This window comes from Panulirus ornatus, chromosome 24, assembly GCF_036320965.1.
Source record: "Panulirus ornatus isolate Po-2019 chromosome 24, ASM3632096v1, whole genome shotgun sequence".
Lineage (NCBI taxonomy): Eukaryota > Metazoa > Arthropoda > Malacostraca > Decapoda > Palinuridae > Panulirus > Panulirus ornatus.
The window spans coordinates 10,614,888-10,631,866 of NC_092247.1; positions in this window are offsets into that span (position 1 = coordinate 10,614,888).

Sequence of the window (16,979 nt, forward strand, 5' to 3'; positions counted from 1 at the left end):
AGCGTCCTCGACTGAGGCACATTGTTTGATATATTTCATCATTACAATTTTACTTTAGATTTCATTAAGGTTTGTTATGTATGGCTTGGTTAGATCTGGGTCAGACGTGACACGGCCATCCTACCTTCTCTGTAATGAAGTCTTTTATTGTTTGAGAAGTTCAGAGGCCGGCCTTTGTCTTATTAGACACCATGAGCACAACGTTATGGACCTTCAACACGACGGTACGGTATTTAAGCACGACGTTACGACCCTTGGGTATGGTGGCGTGACATTCGACCTGACGCGTAAGTGTCAGATCAAAGGCCCTGTGCCCGTAACCATCTGACACCGTCCGTGTTAGGATTGGTGGCCTTACTTTGTGTCGCATTAGAGCTCAGCTGCTGAGCTAGTTTTAATAAATTCTTCTCAAGGCAGATAACATGCACTTGTCACCCCTTGCGTCACCCCTTGTATTTATATTACTTTTTCACCTTTTTATTTCTTATTTTTTCCGTCCCCCAATCACTCAAAGTCCGGTCTCGAAGGGAACGTATGTCCATGGCTCAAGCCTGTCATAACAGATAAATCTACGTCTTTGTAGCAAATCTGCAGAGTCTTTTGTAATGGTTTACTAGTGTGGACGTAAATGCCGCCTTGAAAACAGTAAAATAAGTCATCATTATCTGTGCGATATGATAAGGATACTCTTTAGGTTGTAATGCACAATGGCCATGTCCTGCAATTTTTGTTGCAATATTTTTGTGTGAAGAATAAATCTGCAGATGTGATTGCATATTAGAATATAATTCAGCCTTCACTACAATACTTTAGTTAGTACTTTTCTTTAGTGTGATGTCATACAGGCCAGTTTGCTGATGCAATGTGAAGTATTTTCGTTTCTTAATGATTTATAAATTGATGTTAAAAATGTGAGGTCGTCTCACCCAGCAGTTCCTGTATGTGCGATGTCTAGCGACAGGTGAAGAAGATATCAGCAGTTTGCATCAGCAAACTGGCCTGTATGACATCACAATAAAGAAAATGTACTAACTAAAGTATTGTAGTGAAGGTTGAAATATATCTGCAATGTTTATTACTGGATCCCGCATGATTTAGTATTTCTACTTTAGCTCCTTAAGTACGACTCTGAGGGGTCAAGTTATAGACCTGGACGTCATACCAAAGGGTCGTTCCGTCGTGCTCAAGAGTCGCACCTTCGTGCTCAAGGGTCGTGCAGTCGTGCTCAAGGATCGTGCCGTCGTTCTCAATGGACTTATATCTTTAAGCTATTTTGAATAATCCGATTTCATCCACAGTCTTCCTTTGATGTGTGAATACATATGAATACATTTAGAGGAATATACATCTTAAAGTCAGTATGTCTCGATGAATCAGTCGCTGGTTTGTTTATGACGTTGGTCTCCTTGATACTTAAGTGTGATAAATGTTTAGAGGGGATTCGGGTGACGGCTCCGGGAGAGGTAGATGGCTGGGGTGGAGGTTGGTGAGGGATAGATGGCTTAGGCCAAAGTTGAGAAAGGGTAGGTGGAAGAGATGGAGATTGGAGTAGGATAGGTAGCTGAGTTGGAAGTTGGGGAAGGGCAGGTGGCTGAGGTTGAGATAAGGGTAGGACAAGTGGCTGTAGAGTGAAAGTTGGAGAAAGACAGGTGGATGAGGTGTTGGGGAGAGACACCTGGCTGGGATGGGTGGGGAAGGATAGGTGGCTGAGGCGAAGACTGAGGTAAGGTAGGTTCTTAGGTAAGGAGACAGGCTACATGTAGACACACGGGAGTTAGGTCCCCAAGTATTCAGTCATCTGGAGGTCTCCCATCTTTAAGAACAAATGTTATGCTACTTTCCTTGAACCATGATCCCACTCACTTTGTGTTACTTTGATCGGTTTAAAAGTTCCTTTTCTACGTAACGATATACTCGAAGATTCTGCTTGTTGCACTGCTCTCCTTGTAGATCCTGAATGTGATGCACCACTTACTGTTCCTTGATCCTCCACTCTGCTTGTGTGGTTCTCCCCGGAGAAGGGAAGGTGACAGACACTGTTGACACAAAAACCCGTTAACGGTGAGCGAGACTCTTTCCTTAGCAGTTGGGAGAGACAGGGAAAACTAAATCATCCTGACTAAAGCTACCTAAGGCTAACAAGACGTAACTAGACCTCATCACACCAGGCAATAACGGTCCACTCCACTTCATGAATTATTACACAGGGCTAAACTCTCTAGCAGTGCATCATACGATAACTTGTTACAGTTCTTCTCCACATCACTTACCATTTCACACCCCACTTATCTCCAGCACCTCAAACTACACCGTACTTTGAGAACAGAGCACAATCATCACAACACTGTACTCTAAATAACCAGTTATTCAACTTCCAGGTAACTGATATGACCAAGTATGCTGTTATTCAATTAGTCTAGATCGTTTCATTTTCGGTTTTCCGACCTTTATAGTTCCTGAATTGGTCACCCGAAATGTTGTATCCGTTGTTTACGTTTTGCATGTGGTCCATTAATTTTATTTCTTCTTGGGAGTGTTTTTTTATCAGTGATGATATTTGTTAATCCTTAACATACGTATGTTGTCTCTAATGCTAATACCATCCAGCGATCCGACTTGTTCGGTTATTCATCCATATCCAGATTCCATCATGTCGAATAAAGGGTTGTTTAGAATGTGGTACAGAAGAGGACTAAACATCACAGCATGACACTAGACATCACAAAACATGACCTTTCCCAGAACATTTCAGTGAAACATTTGACCAACTGGAGTAGGCTAAAATATATGCTTTTTGGGACGTAGAACAGCAGAACGTACACTTTGAAAATATTGGGAGACCCAGCACAAAACATACACACAAAGCATTCCCAGTCCTATGTGGTGATTTTAGCACACAACAGTATCCCACTCTGGACAGAACGAGGCACCATCCTACCACACTAGACCAAATGACACGACACTAACTTCGTTTAGCATGACACTACAATAGAACACGCCACAGTGTACCACACTACATCCCCTCCTGTTACACTACGAGCTACCCATCATTATATTATACCAACCTCTGTTATTACAACACACTCCCACACCTTACCACACTGCATCTCTGTGTTGCACCACACTACCTCACCTTCCCACGGTACATACCTCCTTTACGCCACACTTCTATTCCTGAACAACACACAGCTCTCCCTTACACCGCATCACTACCTTAATACACTTCATCTTTCCCTTGCGCTACGCTACCACACCTTACCACACATCGGATTTCATGTAAATACTGGAAAACTGTGTTTTTCTTTATAAGTTGATAGTTGGCTGTGAACCTCTGAAGTAGAAACTTGTCACCAGTAAAGATACTGATTTTCCAAAGCCAAGTAGTTTAGTCTTGAACTTATTTGACCTCAAGATACGTGGCTAGACCGAAGTTGACAAGACAATTGCTGATATTCATGACCTGTGGATAAGAAAGAACATTTCATATATTATTTTAGATTCAGTTCTCTGATTTTGTATGACAAAACATTCCTGCTCGTCAGTCCTGGCAAAAATTAACCCTTTCAGTCCGACGGTGCGACTCTTGAAAGTAAGAACACTTAGCTTGAAAATACGACCCTTGAGCACAATGCTACGACCCTTGAGCACAATGCTACGACCCTTGAGCACAATGCTACGACCCTTGAGCACAATGCTACGACCCTTGAGCACGATACTGCAACTCTTGAGCACGATGGTATAGCAGTATGTAAGAATATAGAACACTGGAGGGACCTATTGACCAGTACGAGGAACCTCCAGTCTACACCCAACCATTATCAGTCATGCCTTACCTCTCTTTGAAACCATTATCAGTCATGTGTTAACCTTACCTCTGTTTGAAACGTTCTAGCGTTTATAACTTACTGTAACCTATTCCATTCGCCTATTAATCTTGTTTCTATACTAAATATTTACATTTCTATTTACTGAGCTTAAATATCTTTAATTTGAATATATTCATGGCTATTCGTTAGAGCTAATATTTCTAGTAATCCACACCTCCAAACCTCCACCAACAACAACCCTGCTAATCACAGGGAGTCGGAACTTAAATGTACACCAACTCCACCACCACCACCAGCAACAACAAAAACAACATCCAAGGTAAACAGCCGCAGGGAACCGCCAGCAAAACCTCTCGGTATCAGATCCTGGCTGGCCTGCTGGTGTCTTGAAACAATGGCTCGCACCGTAAAATAAGCGATGAGCCCGCCACGTAACTTTGCATAGAGCATGGAGGCCGCCAATGGCAATCTAAATTTATAATGAGAGAAATCATAGTAGCGCTATTGTCTTCGCTTGAAAATGTGGATAAGGCGGTGGACAGCCGGGGAGATAAGATAAGAAAAAAAAATAACAGCCTGGAGACACTGTCCGCCTCTGCCAGTCGCTGATCAGATTACACGCGCGATTTTTAAAGGATAAATGAGACCCAGCTCAGGGGGTGACTGCGACATGTTATGATCGTCTGAAGTTGTTAGGGGAATGACAGATGAAAGGAGGAGAGTTTATGGGAGTACTGAGATGTGGAATAAAAACCTGGGGAAGACGGATGTTAGGTAGAGGGTGGTAGGGGCATGCGGTGCTGGAGGGAGGTGGGCAGGCGGGAGGTGTCTCAAGGAAGGATGTGACCTTGTGAGGACCTGGGAGACCGTGTTGCCGTGGGGGCAAGGGAAGGAAGTGGCCTTGTGAGGGCTTGAATACATAGGAAGGTCAGGTAACAAGGAACCTGATGATCCATGACGAGGTTGTCTGCTGCAGAACAGGAACAGTATCATCAAATCACTAATCCTACAGAACAGTAAGGCGGATGTCACCTCTACACCCACTGGTTAGAATATGGTGTAGATAGATATCCAGGCATTCATATGGAATGTCGGGTAGTTGAGACTTGAGATGGCTTATTGAGCATCTGAGAATGACAAGTTAACGTGGAATCTGGAGAGACTTAATTCCCAAGGTAGAATGTGGTGTAGAGGATGTGCAAAGGAGACTTAAAATTGCAGAGGCATAGTTACTTTCGTTATTGGGAGTCCGATTGCCGGCTACTTCAAGGCCAGAGATCTTGTTAGCAATATTGCTGGAACCCCAACTTCTTTGCTTCGTGAAGTTTAGATCATACTATTGCAGAAAGAGAGGCAGATAATGCATGTAAATGTTTGATTATAAGTGAGATACATAGATAATCAGTGCAGAAACGAGGGAATCGAATATTTTTTTTTTTCAAACTTCAGATGAGGCACTCTAAATCGACTTGGACAATAAAGGAGTTGTGAAGGTATCCATCATTCTTACAGTACGTCAAAGTATTTTCAGCCACCATCCCACTTCTTTAGTGTGATGACGTGTGAGACGAGTTTAGTATAGTCCTGGTACGTAGACTGGTAGCAAGGATCTCTCTCATCTGTATATCTAAAAGGAATAACAATTATAAGAGCTGGAAAAAGCATGAGCAGGTAAAGAGTTCCACAGTCTGGTTCTGGAAGGAATAAAACAATATCGGACCGGTCAGACTTTGAGCTGCCAACGCTCGTACGATATATGTGGGAGCAGTGACTTGTCGGATGGTGTGTGATCTAAAACCAGAGGAGGATGCACGCTGTCTGTCTTTCATGTAACCTTTAGTATAAAATTTCCAAGTCAGTATATTCTCACATTACCACATACAATTTCTTTACAGCTATTTGCTGTCGGCTGACACATCAGAGAATAGTGAATGGGTAAGAGGCTTTTGCTTTACTCTCCTGTCTCCACCTATATAGATTATGAATAGAGGATTCTATCACTTGTCATCCAGCAGATATTCTAGTAATAGACCATCAGGCACTCAGTTATCTAAACTGTCCTATGTAATCCCGGAAAACCAAGCAAAGCCTAACACTGAATAGAAGATTTCCTGGCATTATCGTCAGAAATAGTGAGCTGGTCCAGCTGGTAACAAGGTGTGTTGGTATTAGTGTCTAGCACCAGTGAGGTGAATCAACTAGTAACGCTGTGGGTACAAGGTGAGGTCGGCAGTGGTGTCTCGTAACAGTGAGTTGATTCAAGCCGACGGACGAGCAATAAATGTCACTGGACATTTGATGGCGGTTTACCCCCAATGCCTCTCTGCTGTCGTTTACATTCCAGAATCGACAAAAACAAGTGGATGCTTTCCATGCGTCACATTGTACCAGATTAGAAATACAAACTGAAAACCTCGAACAACACTGAAGGTTATAAGCTCATCTGTAAGTTGCAGTTCAGTGCTACTTATCAAACCTGTGAACATAAAACAATTTGATATTTCAACTCGATTACAGCAGAATCAGTTCTTTTGTGATATATATAATATTTCCTTCACTCTTTGTGGTGCCATATTTTTCAATGCCAAGAGCATAAACATTATTTGTAGAGCTTGTCCGTCTATCATTTGTCTGGAGGTCCTTTTTATTGGAAGTCCTGTATATGAATCATAATCGTGATGTGGACCCAAGGATGAGATTATCTTTGATGACAAATGAGGTTTTTTGTTATCTGAAAGTGGTCTCGTTATCACTTATATGGATTGCACTATAATGAAGGAATGCTTCATTTGCTTTTAGGTATTCAAATAAAGGAGCGTCTGTTTTCGATTTTCTGCCTGCGTATCAAGTTTGCAGTCTTCGTTTTCTAATGATAATGATGCGAATCAAAGTGGAGTTCTTCAAGGTCCTTTTGCTTTCATAGTGTTGTTGGAATCCCGTAATTTCCAGATCTGTCAACTGGGAACATTACCTTGGAATTACGGTTTTGAAATTTGTATATGTATCTTGTAAGGGCTTATGAATATGTTAAGGTAAATAAGTCCTCCTCAGTCTTTATACTAGTCTTTCTTTCTTTAAACCATTAAGAAAGTGAACAAATTTTGAAATCAAGATGTATGAGGAAGTCTTACTCACTTTGGATGTGACTTTTGATAACTTGTGTCACAACTTCTTCCAACTTCTTCGTCTTCGCGTGTTCATATCGACTGCTGTAGTTGGATTGATCTCATGTGTAAGCCGGATGCACACATTTCACGACATATTGCGCTGATACCCTCAGGTGAGGTAATGTAATTCTTATCTAACACAGACAAGAAACTGTGATGAAGGAAAATGGAGACTTACTATGGACGATAAATATATACATATTTCTCTCTTACACTCAATAAGAATCTAAAATTACGACAGTATGTACTTCTGATAAGAGCTTCATAACCTTCGGTTTCAGTGACTTGTGTCTTTATGATATTAGAACTGATCTTTTTACTTAATAAAGAATTTTCATCTTTAACATGTAATTGAATTTTTTTCATATACAGGATAGTGTCTTTGAGGTGATGATACTTGATGGATAGAATACAGTTACAACTGTGACCAGCAAAATAATTCTTTAATTGATTTTGACAGTTTATTAAGATTAGATATTACAATTTAATGGTAAAAACATATAAAGATTGACGTGAAAATGAGCAGCAGAACAAGTAGACAAATACGATTTGATTTCCGAATCATAATTCATGTTCTCATTGATGATAATCAAGTCTATGGACGGAAAGATAAATGTATTGGCAAATACATGGAAATATTAAAGATAAAAGCAAAGATATACATCGGCAGAAGTTGTGATGGGAGCAGATATATATCTGCAATATGCCATTCACGTTGTAAAACTGACAACACGAACCGAAAACCTTCAGCTTGGAATGCAGCGTCTGCATGTCGGAGGCTGTTACGGAAAATTGAATATTAAGAATGGCAAGTCAGTGTGTTAGGACTTGAGAGCGGAATAAGGCCGGAGAGGCGAAATTGCCTTAATGTTGGTGAATTAGAGAAAGTAGGCTATTTTTCCAGCCTCTCAGAGTTGGTCATATGAGGGCAGTAGGAGATGTGAGGAAACTGGAAGGGAATGGTGAGGAATATGTGTGTGTGTGTGTGTGTGTGTTTGCATCGGGTGCGGGTCTGTCTATACATATGTGTATTCTTATGTAAGTGTGCTTGAGTATTATGAGTGCAGTTCTCTGAGAAACGGCTATCAGTTATTATATATATATATATATATATATATATATATATATATATATATATATATATATATATATATATATATATATATTTATATATATATATATATATATATATATATATATATTATATATATGTATATATATATATATTTTTTTGTTTTTTTATACTTTGTCGCTGTCTCCCGCGTTTGCGAGGTAGCGCAAGGAAACAGACGAAAGAAATGGCCCAACCCCCCCCCCCCATACACATGTATATACATACGTCCACACACGCAAATATACATACCTACACAGCTTTCCATGGTTTACCCCAGACGCTTCACATGTCTTGATTCAATCCACTGACAGCACGTCAACCCCGGTATACCACAATGCTCCAATTCACTCTATTCCTTGCCCTCCTTTCACCCTCCTGCATGTTCAGGCCCCGATCACACAAAATCTTTTTCACTCCATCTTTCCACCTCCAATTTGGTCTCCCTCTTCTCCTCGTTCCCTCCACCTCCGACACATATATCCTCTTGGTCAACCTTTCCTCACTCATTCTCTCCATGTGCCCAAACCATTTCAAAACACCCTCTTCTGCTCTCTCAACCACGCTCTTTTTATTTCCACACATCTCTCTCACCCTTACGTTACTTACTCGATCAAACCACCTCACACCACACATTGTCCTCAGACATCTCATTTCCAGCACATCCACCCTCCTGCGCACAACTCTATCCATAGCCCACGCCTCGCAACCATACAACATTGTTGGAACCACTATTCCTTCAAACATACCCATATATATATATATATATGTATATATATATATATATATATATATATATATATATATATATATATATATATATATATATATATATATATATATATATTTTTAAGCTATTCACCATTTCCCGCGTTAGCGAGGTAGCGTCAGGAACAGAGGACTGGGCCTTTTTTGGAATATCCTCACCTGGCCCCCTTCTCTGTTCCTCCCTTTGGAAAAAAAAAAAAAAAAGAACAGAGGACTGGGCCTTCGAGGGAACATCTTCACTTGGCCCCCTTCTCTGTTCCATCTTTTGGAAAAAAAAAAAAAAAAACGAGAGGGGAGGATTTCCAGCCCCCCGCTCCCTCCCCTATTAGTTGCCTTCTACGACACGCAGGGAATACGTGGGAAGTATTCTTAATCCCCTATCCCCAGGGATAATATATATATATATATATATATATATATATATATATATATATATATATATATATATATATATCCCTGGGGATAGGGGAGAAAGAATACTTCCCTCGTATTCCCTGCGTGTCGTAGAAGGCGACTAAAAGGGGAGCGAGCGGGTGGCTGGAAATCCTCCCCTCTCGTTTTTTTTTTTTTTTTTCCAAAAGATGGAACAGAGAAGGGGGCCAAGTGAAGATGTTCCCTCGAAGGCCCAGTCCTCTGTTCTTTTTTTTTTTTTTTTCCAAAGGGAGGAACAGAGAAGGGGGCCAGGTGAGGATATTCCCTCAAAGGCCCAGTCCCCTGTTCTTAACGCTACCTCGCTAGCGCGGGAGATGGCGAATAGTTTGAAAGAAGAAAAAGATATATATATATATATATATATATATATATATATATATATATATATATGTATGGTTGTTTAATTTGTTTATGGATGGGGTTGTTAGGGAGGTGAATGCAAGAGTTTTGGAAAGAGGGGCAAGTATGAAGTCTGTTGGGGATGAGAGAGCTTGGGAAGTGAGTCAATTGTTGTTCGCTGATGATACAGCGCTGGTGGCGGATTCATGTGAGAAACTGCAGAAGCTGGTGACTGAGTTTGGTAAAGTGTGTGAAAGAAGAAAGTTAAGAGTAAATGTGAATAAGAGCAAGGTTATTAGGTACAGTAGGGTTGAGGGTCAAGTCAATTGGGAGGTGAGTTTGAATGGAGAAAAACTGGAGGAAGTGAAGTGTTTTAGATATCTGGGAGTGGATCTGGCAGCGGATGGAACCATGGAAGCGGAAGTGGATCATAGGGTGGGGGAGGGGGCGAAAATTCTGGGAGCCTTGAAGAATGTGTGGAAGTCGAGAACATTATCTAGGAAAGCAAAAATGGGTATGTTTGAAGGAATAGTGGTTCCAACAATGTTGTATGGTTGCGAGGCGTGGGCTATGGATAGAGTTGAGCGCAGGAGGATGGATGTGTTGGAAATGAGATGTTTGAGGACAATGTGTGGTGTGAGGTGGTTTGATCGAGTAAGTAACGTAAGGGTAAGAGAGATGTGTGGAAATGAAAAGAGCGTGGTTGAGAGAGCAGAAGAGGGTGTTTTGAAATGGTTCGGGCACATGGAGAGAATGAGTGAGGAAAGATTGACCAAGAGAATATATGTGTCGGAGGTGGAGGGAACGAGGAGAAGAGGGAGACCAAATTGGAGGTGGAAAGATGGAGTGAAAAAGATTTTGTGTGATCGGGGCCTGAACATGCAGGAGGGTGAAAGGAGGGCAAGGAATAGAGTGAATTGGAGCGATGTGGTATACCGGGGTTGACGTGCTGTCAGTGGATTGAATCAGGGCATGTGAAGCGTCTGGGGTAAACCATGGAAAGCTGTGTAGGTATGTATATTTGCGTGTGTGGACGTATGTATATACATGTGTATGGGGGTGGGTTGGGCCATTTCTTTCGTCTGTTTCCTTGCGCTACCTCGCAAACGCGGGAGACAGCGACAAAGCAAAAAAAGAAAAAAAAAAAATATATGTATATATGTGTGTGTGTGTGTGTGTGTGTGTGTGTGTGTGTGTGTGTGCAGGAGGGTGAAAAGCGTGGAAGGAATAGAGTGAATTGGAACGATGTGGTATACCGGGGTCGACTTTCTGTCAATGGATTGAACCAGGGCACGTGAAGCGTCTGGGGTAAACCATGGAAAGTTCTGTAGGGCCTGGATGTGGAAAGGCAGCTGTCGTTTCGGTGCATTATACATGACAGCTTGAGACTGACTGTGAACGAATGTGGCCTTTGGTGTCTTTTCCTAGCGCTACCTCGCGCACATGCGGTGGGAGGAGGTTTTCATTTCATGTGTGGCGGGGTGGCGACGAGAATGAATGAGGGCAGACAGTATGAATTATGTACATGTGTATATATGTATATGTCTCTGTGTGTATATATATATGTATACGTTGAGATGTATAGATATGTATATGTGCTGTGCGTGGACATGTATGTATGTATATACATGTGTATGTGGGTGGGTTGGACCTTTCTTTCGTCTGTTTCCTTGCGCTACCTCGCTAACGCGGGAGACAGCGACAAAGTATAATAAATGAAATAAAAATAATATGTGTGTGGGTGGGTGGGTGTGTGGTTTGTAAACATGTATATGTGTTTTATGTTTACCATGTAGTCATATATTTCTGCAGTTTGTATATAGAAAATATAGAAAATATACATTCGAGTATGGTGAAAAAAGATTGTATGTATGATATTTCAGTGGCGTGATCCTGCACGTTTGTCACCACATGTAAACATGGTAAGACACAAACAGGATGGTGATTGTATCACTGAGCAATGACGGCCGGACCTGCACTCCGGGTTAGGTTTACTTTTTTGGGAGGAAATGAACAGAGGCTCGCAGGTGATGACGTCTGCTTTGGACAATTGAGCAGCATAATAGTGTGTTTTCATTTGCTCATTTCTCGCCACTTTTCTCACATGACATGAAAATCAGTTAGTTACACAAGTGGAAAGATGAATCATGTCAAATTGCAACCCTGAAATAATATTTACTTTAGAGCGACTTCTTCAAACATTTCATGATTACGTCTAATTATGCAAATCACACCAGTAATGAAGGTTTCCACTGCTGGAAATGATAACAATGTCAGACGTGCTGGCAGCGTTGCTCCGGGTCATAATGTTGCATCCCTTCTACAATTCAATAGGAAAAACAAGGAATATTTCTTCTTGTGTTCCGAACCTTCATTTTCTTTTCGTTTTGTCATATATTCTAGGTAGATATCTTGCTAATATAGCAACAGGATTACTTATTCTGTTAGTGGGATGTGTGATGTTGATAAATATGACTTGATCACTTCATATAGATTACGTTCGTTGATAAAGGTATGTGATCATTAAGACAAAGTCGATAGTCTTTTCAAGATTCAGGACGCAGGGTGTAGGGTTCCGCCGTCCGCCACTAGATGTCATGAGAATCACAATGACGACTCTGAACTTGAACTTGAAGATTGGCGTTGTGGCCAGGAAGAAGTTTTTCCACGGTAATTCACATCAGGCTTTCCCTGGACTCTCCCATCGGTTAGAGATGTCTATCGATAGATGATGCGACGCTACGGTTATAGCGACTTTGTTGTTCATATTGAGGAGGACTTGAGGATCCTGGAGGGGTTGGCTCGCTACAAGACGGGTCACGTTCCCGTAGTCACGTGAGTGTGAGCTTTTTTGTAGATTTGTGGGTGGTATCGATCCAGCAAGCTACCCCTACAGTCCCTCACCGTCTCCATCTCTCTCTCTCTCTCTCTCTCTCTCTCTCTCTCTCTCTCTCTCTCTCTCTCTCTCTCTCTCTCTCTCACACACACACACACACACACACACACACACACACACACGCACACACAGACACATACACGCGCGTACACACGCTCTCGGTGGCCGAATTACTCTCTCTCTCTCTCTCTCTCTCTCTCTCTCTCTCTCTCTCTCTCTCTCTCTCACCAACACCATGACCTGATTTTTTACAGCACACTTGTTGGTCCAATCGTCCACTGACTGACCCCTTCTTTCACCCATCCTGCCGACCTAAGGGAGGTTAAAAGAAGACGAAAGACTTAGAGGGGAAAGAGAAGTGATGGTTAGATCTGCATAAGATACACGTGGTAGAAAGTCTTTGAAATACATTCAGAAGGGACTAACACTCCTAATGAAAATACATCAGATTTCAAATATATAAAGATAATAGAAAGGACGATTTTGATCCGTGGAAAAGAAGGAACTGAACAGTATAAGACAAGGGAGACCTTTGATGTCCACGCCAGAGTGATGGCAGCAACAGCTAATTTATTGTGCACACGATGCGCATCCCGTGGGCGCGCGCCACCCGTGAAGGGTTACAGAGTTCACAGAGGGTTTATGTCACACTGCAGTGACAAAACGATTGAAATACTGGATATTCCACGGTTCATACATTACGTTAGTTTACAGTCATTTCACACTTGAATTTTATTTCTGGAGTGAAAGTGGATACTATATCAGAATATCAATTACCTTGATAATCTAGCAGACACCATCTTTCAGTCTGCTGCTCTCGTTACTTGCTCCATACAGAAGATTGGTTTGTTAAACCCGGTATCATCGCCTCCTTAGTCACGTTGACAGTCTGCAGGTCATTCTTTTTGAATTATCTGTATGTCTACTAATCTTTACCACACTAATCTATCAGTTCCTGATATCCTCCTTGATCACAAAGAGCCTAAATGGTCTGTTGCTGTTTGAATTCCTTTGTATTCTTTTTATTCCTTTGTGTATTCTCGCGCCTTCTGCAAATTATTCTGATAGTTACTTTTTGATTACTGTTTCAGAAGTTCTCTTTGACAACCTACAATTGTGTTCAGCAATGTCTCTCCCTAATGCAACTTTATCTGAGGCATCAACTTTATAGTGTTCTTGGAGTCGTATGTAAGAGGGAATCCACAAGAGTTTAACTTGTGTTGCTAGTGTAGTAGTGCGCATGTGTCTGTATCTGGCTTTAGAGGCAAGCATTTTACATTCTAGTTTTAGGATATTTAGTTCAAGTAAGGAAGATACAAAGGCAAAGATATTCAAATTTTTTTCACGCAGATTGTAGGCTCAAGAACGATGACTATGGCAAAAAGTGGAATTTATAAGTTAGATGCCTAACTCTTTTCTATAGAATTCCTCTTTCCTATATCACCATTATGCTAAGTTATAATGGTAGCACTTGTACCCCTCCATGTGTCTAAGTTCAGATATTTCATTTATGTTGTTTTCGGTCTGGAGAATCTGTATGTGTTCAGGAGCTCTGATTTAGGCAACGTGTTAAAGGTGAGTATTATGTGTCGTTATATTTATTATGTAAGTAGGTAGATAACGTGATGTGAAACGGGTTAGCTGTCATGCTAACGCCAAGTGCTGTTACTTCCTTATTTTGTAGAATTAACGTAATACAAACATATGTATGTGAGTAGCTGTCATTTTGATCTGTCTAGATTCACTTGCTTCATGATGTCTACAGTCTGCCAATCCTTTGAAGATATTATTTGGATCACCACGAATAGGCTTCAGTCCTGCCATAAGAGTCATTTCAAATATACTATCTTTAACGCTGTAGGTACCTATTCTCTCCAAACAGTAGGTATTTACTTCAATATCTTGATACGATAAGGAATGTTCTTAAGGTTTCTTTTTTTCTATCTCTCTTGTGTATAAATATCCTTAGTAGTAAGCAGGTCCAAAACGGGTGGAAGGAGAGGTCAGTGTTTGCAAGTCAAAGATGGATATGCTTGAAGACGACATGGGGTGTGGGACTGATTGATCGTGTAAAGTATGACAGTGTTAAGGAGCGCAGTATGGCTGAGAGGGTTTGATTAAATGTAACATCAAACCGCTACCCTGGATCTGCAGACGAGTTTTCCCCATTTTCATGGCTGCGATACATAACCTGAAGTACGACTCTTGCAGTAGATTGCCTCTCCTGGTTCGACACGGATGACAAGCTCATTCATTGCTCTTTCGGGAATATGGAAAGGACGAGAAAAGAATGATAGACAAAGAGGATATTTGTGTCACAGGTGGAGATAATAAGAGAACGTGAAGACCAGGAAAAAGATAAAAGGATGGAATGAAGAAAGTTTTGGGGTCTTAGGGCTTGTACTTTCAGGAGGACAAGAAACGTGCACTGAGCAGAAAGAATTTGTGGGATGTAGTGTATAGAGGAGGACATGCTCTCCGTGGGCAGCAACAGGGAAGATGAAGCGGTGAAGATAAACCATGGAGTGGTCTGGGAAGATTGTCCCTAATTTCAGTGCATCATAAGTGACAGGTAGAGGCCGGATATGTGCAAGTGAGGTCATTGTTCGTTTGTTCCCCTCTGCCGTGGGAAGAAAATTTAAGTATGTGAAAATATGTATATATGTACATTCATACAATCAGACATCCTAATATACATCTACACAAATACACATGCATATACATATACATGCAGGAACATAAAAGCCAGCACGTACCTACTGTTTCCTTCATTCATTCGCATAGTGAATGCCCGTCTCACCTTCAGGATGTTTCATACCATCAGCTGTTCTCAGGACTTTATGAAAGCAGAAGTCGCCAGACTTCCGTCGTCTGTTTGAATTTTCGACAAGTTTTGTCCCCAACATCCACTCAGTCTATGTAAAATATATTTTTATGCTTGTGGATATATGTTGTACATGCAACATTTTGTGATAATGATTTCATATCGTTTCTTAAGGACTATTAGACGTAACTGTACATGCTACAGATCCCTTTTGGGCGTTTCTAATTTGTGATACTTATTTCGAAAAATACATTAGCCGACAAGGAGTTAGGTATGGTGGCTATTTTGCTGTTTAGAGTTTAGGGAAAGTTATAGCAGCCATTGAGAATGGAGTTTCTGAAGTTATTTATTCCAGTAAAAGCCACAGGAAATAGCACCTTAAGCTAATTCATCCTTATCGTCTTCGCCAAACTTACACCAGTGCAATCGCTCTTGTGTCCAGCGCACACTCATACATATACATTATAAATATTCAAGTTAGGGTTTATTTGAATTGTGACCAGAATGGCTAACAATAAAAGCTGTCGTGGGATTTCTGCATGAGAGATTATATCTTATGTACAACATTGTGGGAAACACAAGTCTGGCATTAGGGTCGACTTGTTCCTCCAGAGACCAAGGGAAGATGAATTTAGGCGTTGACATCAAGATGGCGCAGTTCCTGCCGGTCACTTATATTTATCTCCTACTGGGGTTGTCAAGGACTCCCACTAAACTTTTCAGTACCAGGATTTTGGTCGTTATTGTAAGGTGTAATAAAGAGTTCCTGTGCAGCACACATAACCAAGTGTTGACATGAGACTCGGACCTGCTCACGATGGCAAATTTTTGTGTTTGTTGACGCAGCACCAGCAAGATTCTTCACCCTTGTGGCAACTTGTTGTATACCCAAAACAGGGAAATGATTGTTGTGATATATTCATGCTACAAGAGAGGATATTGACAGCAGAATGTTCATCTTTCTTCGAAGCAAGTTTCCTGTAATGTCGCCTCAGTTTAGAATTTGATAAACATTGTGTGTACGGTGGCTACCTGCAAATTTGGCAGACTTCAGCCAAGCAAAGATCACAGTGTTGTAACCATAGACGGTACTTCATCATGACACAATAATATGAATTAATGTTCCTCCTTTGCTCCCCCTATCCTTGCCTGATTTCCTCACCTCCCATTTGCATCTGGCAAACATTCACGCAAAAACAGCCAGAACAACTACTGCTTCCGTATTTCATCATAGATAGAATATATATATATATATATATATATATATATATATATATATATATATATATATATATATATATATATATATATATGGTTTTAGTGAGAATAAAAAGATGTTCTGGAAGGAGGTAAATAAAGCGCGTAAGACAAGGGAGCAAATGGGAACTTCAGTGAAGGGCGCAAGTGGGGAGGTGATAACAAGTAGTGGTGATGTGAGAAAGAGATGGAGTGAGTATTTTGAAGGTATGTTGAATGTGTTTGATGATAGAGTGGCAGATATAGGGTGTTTTGGTCGAGGTGGTGTGCAAAGTGAGAGGGTTAGGGAAAATGATTTGGTAAACAGAGAAGAGGTAGTAAAAGCTTTGCGGAAGATGAAAGCCGGCAAGGCAGCAGG